This window comes from Mustela putorius, unplaced genomic scaffold (assembly GCF_011764305.1).
Source record: "Mustela putorius furo isolate JIRA1106 unplaced genomic scaffold, ASM1176430v1.1 tig00003834_pilon_pilon_pilon, whole genome shotgun sequence".
NCBI lineage: Eukaryota > Metazoa > Chordata > Mammalia > Carnivora > Mustelidae > Mustela > Mustela putorius.
In genome coordinates this window covers 37,667,875-37,676,159 of record NW_025421987.1, presented here as the reverse complement: position 1 = coordinate 37,676,159, position 8,285 = coordinate 37,667,875, and positions in this window count along the sequence as shown.

The window sequence follows — 8,285 nt, the reverse complement described above, 5'->3', positions numbered from 1 at the left end:
CCCTTTTTCTATGGGTTTGGGTTTTTTGGATACCACATAGAAAAGATACCATATATTGTTTGTCTTTGTCTGGGTCATCTCACTAAGCGTAATGTCTCTCCAGTCCATCAATGCTGTCACAAGTAGCAAAGTTTCCCTCTTTCTCATGGCTGAGTAATATTCCATTGTATAAATATATATACACATACATATATGTATGTATATATATACATTTGTACATGTATATATATACGCACATACACACATATATGTATGTGTGTATATATGTATGTATATATATACATACATATATGTATATATATACACACACACACTACATCTTCTATTCATTCATCCATTGACAGACAGTTAGGTTGTTTTCATATCTTGGCTATTGTGAATAATGATATAATAAACATGAGAGTGTAGATGCATTTTCAATATACTGTTTTCATTTCCTTTGGGTATACACCCAGAAGTTGCTGGATATTATGGTATATATATATACACACATATATACACACACATGTATATGTGTGTGTCTGTGTGTGTCTGTGTGTGTGTATATACACACACATTTTTTTTAGGAGTCTCTATACTGTTTTCCACAGTGCCTGCACCAATTTACATTCCAACCAGGTGTGCACAATGGGTACCTTTTCTCCACATCCTTTCTAACACTTGTTAACCTCTTTTCTTTTTGATGATGGCCATTCTAACAGGTGTGAGGTAATATCTCATTGTGGTTTTGATATGTATTGCACTGATGATTAGTGATGTTGAGCATCTTTTCATATATCTCTTGGCCATTTGGATATCTTCTTTGGATAAATATCTATTCCGTTCCTCTTCCCATTTCATAATTCGATTTTTTGTTATCAGTTTGCATGAATTAGTTATGTTGGATATTAAACTCTTTTCCAATATGCAAATATTATGCAATATTTGCAAATATTTTTCTCATTCTATAGGTGGCCTTTTCTTTTTGTTGGTTGTTTCTTTTGCTGTGCAGAAGCTCTTTGGCTTGATGCAGTCCCACTTATTGATCTTTGCTTTTGGTGTTCTATCTAAAAAATCATGGCCAGGACCAATATCAAGGATCTTTTTCCATGTTTTGTTTTGGTTTTATTGTATAAGGTCTTATGTTTAAGTCTTTAATATGCTTCAGGTTAATTTTTGTGAGTTGTGGAAGATAAGGTCCAATTTCATTTTTCTGTATGTAGTTACCCAGTTTTCCCAACATCACTCGTCAAAAAGACAATCCTTTCCCCTTGACTGTTCTTGGCTGCTTTGTCAAATATTAGTTGACCATAGATGCAAGGTTTATTTCTGGGCTCAATATTCTTTCCATTTGTGTATGTGTCCATCCTTAATGTCAGTATCCAATTGGTTTAATTACTGTGGCTTTGCAGTATAGTTCGAAGTCAGAAAGTGTGATGCTTCTAGATTGTTTTTTCTCTATTGCTTTAACTATTTGGAGTCTGTTGTGGTTCTGTCAGGGTTGCTTTCTATTTCTGTCAAAATTTTCATTGGAATTTTGATAGGGATTGCATTTAATCTGTAGATGGTTTTGGATAGTGTGGACATCCTATCAATAATAATTCTTTCAACTCAAAATCACAAACTATCCTTTCAATTGTTTAAGTCCTCTTCAATTCCTTTCATCAGTCTTATAGTTTTCATTGCACAGATCTTTCACTTCCTTTGTTAAATTCATTTCTAAGTATTTTATTGTTTTCAATGCTATTGTGAATATGGAATAGCTTTCTTTTTCAGGTTTATGTTGTCAGTGTATAGAAACACAACTAATTTCTGTATGTTGATTTTGTATCTACAGCCTTACTGAATTCATTGATTAGTTCTAGAAGTATTTTGGTTATCTTTAAAATTTTCTCTATATAAGATTATATCACCTGCAGGAGCACCTGGGTGCTTCAGTCTAACCATCTGCCCTAGGCACAGGTTATGATCCCAGGGTCCTGCAGTTGAGTCCTGAGTTAAGCTCACTCTTTTTCTGTTCCTCCCTCTGCTCATGCTCTCTCTCTCTCTCAATCTCTCTTACTTGATTTTTCTCTCAAAAAAATAAAATATTTTTAAAAAAATTATATCAGGCACAAATAACAACAATTTTACTTCTTTCTGATCTGGACAGTTTTTATTTCTTTGTCTTGCCTAATTGCTCTTACTAGGACTTCCAGTACTATGTTGAATAAGAGTAGTGAGAGTGGGCACTCTTGTTCTTGATCTTAGTGGAAAATTTTCCATCCTTCCCTGTTGAGTCTGATATTTTCTATGGGCTTTTGGTATATGGAATTTACTATTTTAAGGTATATTGTTTCTATACCCAATGTGTCAAAGGTTTGTACAATGAAAGGATGTTGTATTTTGTCAAATGTTTTTCCTGCATCTATTGAGATGATCATGTGAGTTTTGTCTTTCATTTTATTAATTTGATGTATCACATTTATTGATTTGCATATGTTGAATCATCCTTGTATCCCAGGGATAAATTCTATTTGGTCATGGTATATGATTCTTTGAACGTGTTGAATTTAGTTTACTAACATTTTGCTGAGAATTTTTGCATCTATATTTATCAAGAATATTGACCTTTCATTTTTTTTAAATTAATTTTTTATTTTTTATAAACATATATTTTTATCCCCAGGGGTACAGGTCTGTGAATCACCAGGTTTACACACTTCACAGCACTCACCAAAGCACATACCCTCCCCAATGTCCATAATCCCACCCCCTTCTCCCAAACCCCTCCCCCCAGCAACCCTCAGTTTGTTTTGTAAGATTAAGAGTCACTTATGGTTTGTCTCCCTCCCAATCCCATCTTGTTTCATTGATTCTTCTCCTACCCACTTAAGCCCCCATGTTGCATCACCACTTCCTCATATCAGGGAGATCATATGATAGTTGTCTTTCTCTGCTTGACTTATTTCGCTAAGCATGATATGCTCTAGTTCCATCCATGTTGTCGCAAATGGCAAGATTTCATTTCTTTTGATGGCTGCATAGTATTCCATTGTATATATACCACATCTTCTTGATCCATTCATCTGTTGATGGACATCTAGGTTCTTTCCATAGTTTGGCTATTGTGGACATTGCTGCTATAAACATTCGGGTGCACGTGCCCCTTTGGATCACTACGTTTGTATCTTTAGGGTAAATACCCAATAGTGCAATTGCTGGGTCATAGGGCAGTTCTATTTTCAACATTTTGAGGAACCTCCATGCTGTTTTCCAGAGTGGCTGCACCAGCTTGCATTCCCACCAACAGTGTAGGAGGGTTCCCCTTCTTCCACATCCTCGCCAGCATCTGTCATTTCCTGACTTGTTGATTTTAGCCATTCTGACTGGTGTGAGGTGATATCTCATTGTGGTTTTGATTTGTATTTCCCTGATGCCGAGTGATATGGAGCACTTTTTCATGTGTCTGTTGGCCATCTGGATGTCTTCTTTGCAGAAATGTCTGTTCATGTCCTCTGCCCATTTCTTGATTAGATTATTTGTTCTTTGGGTGTTGAGTTTGCTAAGTTCTTTATAGATTCTGGACACTAGTCCTTTATCTGATATGTCGTTTGCAAATATGTTCTCCCATTCTGTCAGTTGTCTTTTGATTTTGTTAACTGTTTCCTTTGCTGTGCAAAAGCTTTTGATCTTGATGAAATCCCAATAATTCATTTTTGCCCTTGCTTCCCTTGCCTTTGGCAATGTTCCTAGGAAGATGTTGCTGCGGCAGAGGTCGAAGAGGTTACTGCCTGTGTTCTCCTCAAGGATTTTGATGGATTCCTTTTGCACATTGAGGTCCTTCATCCATTTTGAGTCTATTTTTGTGTGTGGTGTAAGGACATGGTTCAATTTCATTTTTCTGCATGTGGCTGTCCAATTTTCCCAGCACCATTTATTGAAGAGGCTGTCTTTTTTCCATTGGACATTCTTTCCTGCTTTGTCGAAGATTAGTTGACCATAGAGTTGAGGGTCTATTACTGGGCTCTCTATTCTGTTCCATTGATCTATGTGTCTGTTTTTGTGCCAGTACCATACTGTCTTAATGATGACAGCTTTGTAATAGAGCTTGAAGTCCAGAATTGTGATGCCACCAACGTTGGCTTTCTTTTTCAATATCCTTTTGGCTATTCGAGGTCTTTTCTGGTTCCATATAAATTTTAGCATTATTTGTTCCATTTATTTGAAAAAGATGGATGATACTTTGATAGGAATTGCATTAAATGTGTAAATTGCTTTAGGTAGCATAGACATTTTCACAATATTTATTCTTCCAATCCAGGAGCATGGAACATTTTTCCATTTCTTTGTGTCTTCCTCAATTTCTTTCATGAGTACTTTATAGTTTTCTGAGTATAGATTCTGTGTCTCTTTGGTTAGGTTTATTCCTAGGTATCTTATGGTTTTGGATGCAATTGTAAATGGGATTGACTCCTTAATTTCTCTTTCTTCTGTCTTGCTGTTGGTGTAGAGAAATGCAACTGATTTCTGTGCATTGATTTTATATCCTGACACTTTACTGAATTCCTATATAAGTTCTAGCAGTTTTGGAGTGGAGTCTTTTGGGTTTTCCACATATAGTATCATATCATCTGTGAAGAGTGATAATTTGACTTCTTTGAGGATTTGGATTTTTCTTATCTTGTAGTATCCTTATTTGGTTTTGTTATCAGAGTAATGTGGGCCCTGTAAATGTTCCCTTTTCTCTAAGTTCTTGGAAGTTTGAGAAAGATTGGCATTAATTCTTCTTTTAATGTTTGGTGGAATTTACCAGAGAAGCCAACTGGCTCTGGGCTATTCTGTGTTGAGACGTTTTTAATTACTACTTCAATCTCTTTACTCATTAACAGTATGTTCAGATTTTCTACTTCTTCATTATTTATCTTGGCAGATATCATTTCTTCCAGGTTGTCCAATTTGTTGACATATAATTGTTCAAACTAGTTTCTTATGAACCTACATATTTCTCTAGTATCATTTGTAATGACTTTTCTTCATTTCTGATTTCATTTGAGTCTTTTCTCTCTTTTTTATGTCTAACTAAACACTTTCAATCAATTTTATTATTAATTATAACATTAATACTTCTTCAATTTTATGTTCACCATTTCAAAAAAAACGTCTCTTATTTTTGTCAATCTTTTCTACAGTGTTTCTGGTCTCTATTTCATTTATTTCCACTCTGATCTTTGTTATTTCTTTTCTTTTTTCTTTTTTTTTTTTTAATTTACTATCTTTCTAGTTTCTTAAGGTGCACAGTTAGGTTTATTTGAAATCATTCTATTTTCTCAATAGATGCACTTATTGCTATAAATTTCTTTTGCAGCATCTCATAGCTTTTGGAGTATTGTTTCCATTTTCACTTATTTCCAAGTTTTTTTTTAATTCCTCTTTTTATTTCTTCTTTGACTGATTTGTTGTTTAGGAGTGTGGGGTTTATTTTCCACATGCTTGTAAATTTTCCAGCTTTCCTATTGTTGTTGATTTCCATTATAGTTTCATATCATGATGGTCAGAAAACACATTTGGGATTATTCCAATCTCCTTAAATTTGTTAAGAATTGTTTTGTGACAAGGGCGCCTGGGTGGCTCAGTGGGTTAAAGCCTCTGCCTTCAGCTCAAATCGTGATCTCAGGGTCCTGGGATCGAGCCCTGCATCGGGCTCTCTGCTCAGCAGGGATCCTCCTTTCTCCTCTCTCTCTGCCTGCCTCTCTGCCTACTTGGGATGTCTCTCTCTGTCAAATAAATAAATAAATAAAATATATTTTTTTAAAAAAAGAATTGTTTTGTGACATATCATATGATTCATCCTGGAAGATGTTCCATGTGCACTTGAGAAGAATGTGTATTCTTCTGCTGTTGGATAAAATGTTCATAAATGCCTGTTAGATTCATTTGGTATAATGTATGTTTCAAGTCCAGATTTTCACTCTGGATGATCTATCCATTGCCGAAAGGGGTATTGAAGTTCTCTACTGTTACTGTGCTGTTGTTTGTTTCTCCCTTTAGATATGTTAGTGTTTGTTTAATATATTTAGGAGATCCAATGTTGGGTGTGTATATATTGATTATTATATCTTCCTGATAAGTTGACCCCTTTATGATTACATAATGACCTTCTTCATCTCCTGTTACTGTTTTTGACTTAAAGATTATTTTATTTGATTTGTTCTGATTTGTTTGTTATAATTTTTTATATTTGTTTGATATAAATATAGCTTATAATATAGCTATATAAATACAGCTGACTAATCTTCCTTTTGGTTTTGGTTTTGGTTTCTACTTCCTTGGAATATCATTTTCTATTTCCTCACTTTTACCTTTAGAGTAATTATTGATAGGTAAGGATTTACTGAGGCCATCTTGTTGCTCTCCCGACTGTTTGATAGTTCCAATGTTTCTTTTTCCTCTCTTTCTGCCTACCTTTGTAAATAGGTGATTTTCTGTAATGGTATGCTTTTTTTTATCCTTTAAAAATTATTCTGTTAATATCACCTAGCTTTTGCATTGTGATTATCATGAGGTTCAGATAAAACAGTTGATTTTTAAGCTGATAACAACTGAACTCTAATGGTACATGAGAGCTCCACCCTTTCACTCCCACCTTGCTTATATTTTTTATCACAAAATGTGGAGGCCAAGAAAACCAAGGCTATACCCACCTCGAGTCTAGCCCTGACATAAGTACAGCCATCTTGACAAAGCAAAAGCTGGCACCTTACACCTCCTCTCCACCCGCTCCCCTCCCCTCGGTAGTATGTGTGAACAAATAGTTAACATGCAGAAATCACAATCCTGCAAGACAGGAGTCTCCATCATTTTACAAATGTCCCAGTCCTAAATCTCACTAACAAGGACACTTGATAGGAGGAATGTGACATTCCACCAGGAAACTCCCAACTGTCTTCATGTTAGTGCCTCATTAGAGGGAAAAATGGCCTTGGCTTGATAATAGCCAGGCCTCCAATATCCTTACAATCTTCTTTACCCTGCTAGCCCTTCTGAACACCCCCTTTGTCCTCACCAACCGCCGAGTCCACCCCTACTCTGCCTTTAAAAACTCTGACTGTAATCTGGTTCAGGGTCCAAGTTCCTACTCCACTGTGTCGGGTATACTTGGGCCCAAGCTTAAGCTTGCTGAGTAAACCCTCGTGGGATTACATCAGTGTTGACTCCTTGGTGGTCTCTCAGATGCAAAAACTCGGGTATAACAAAAATTTACCTCTTTTTATATCGTATATTTATTAACATAGTATAGTAGCTATCATTAGTTTTAATACTCTTAACTTTCATACTTTAGTTAAGTATTACAGAACACACTTTTCTAAATCTGAGTATACATTTATCTTTACCCGTGTGTTGTATACTTTCTCATGTTTTCATATCACTAGTTAGCATCTTTTCATTTTAGCTTAAGAACTTCTTTCTGAATTTCTTGCAAGGCAGGTCTATGGGGATGCACTCCCTCAGCTTTTGCTTGTCTGGGGAAGCTTTTATTTCTCCTTCATACCTGAATGATGACTTTGCTAGATACACTACTCTCGGCTGGTAATTTTCTCCTTTCAGCACTTTGAACATCTAATTCCATTCCCTTCTGGCCTATGGGTTTCTGCTGAGAAATCTGCTTATAGCCTAAGGAGATGGTTCATTTGTAGGTTTTTTTCCTCTAGCTGCTTTTAGGATTTTCTCTTTGTCTTTGATTTTTGACAGTTTCATTATAATGTGACATAGAGAAGGTCTTTTTGCATTAAGATAATAGGGTATCTATTAGCTGCATGAACTTGAATGTTCATGATTTACCTCAGGTTTGGGAAATTCTTAGTTTTTATTTCTTTAAATAAACTTTCTACCTACTTCTCCCTCTCTTGTCCTTCTGGGGCCCCAATTATTCTAATATTGGATAGAGTCTCAAAGATTTCATAGATTTTCTTTGCTCTTTTTCATTATTTTTTCTTTGTTCTCCTCCAGTTTTATTTCAAAGTCCTTATCCTCTAGTTCATTGATTCTGTCTCCCATTTTGTCTATTCTGCTACAGATGCTACTGCATTTTTCATTCTGTTCATTGAATTTTTTAACTCCAGAAGCTCTATTTGGTTCTTTTTTATGATTGCTGGCCCTTTGTTAAATTTCTCATTTTATTTATGTATTGTTTTCCTTATTTCATTGAATTGTCTGTATGTCTTATAGCTTGTTGAATTTCCTCAAAAGAGGAAAAACTATTTTGAGTTATCAGCTAAATCATGAAATTTCATACTTTTGAGTTCAGTTATTAGAGGAATATTGTT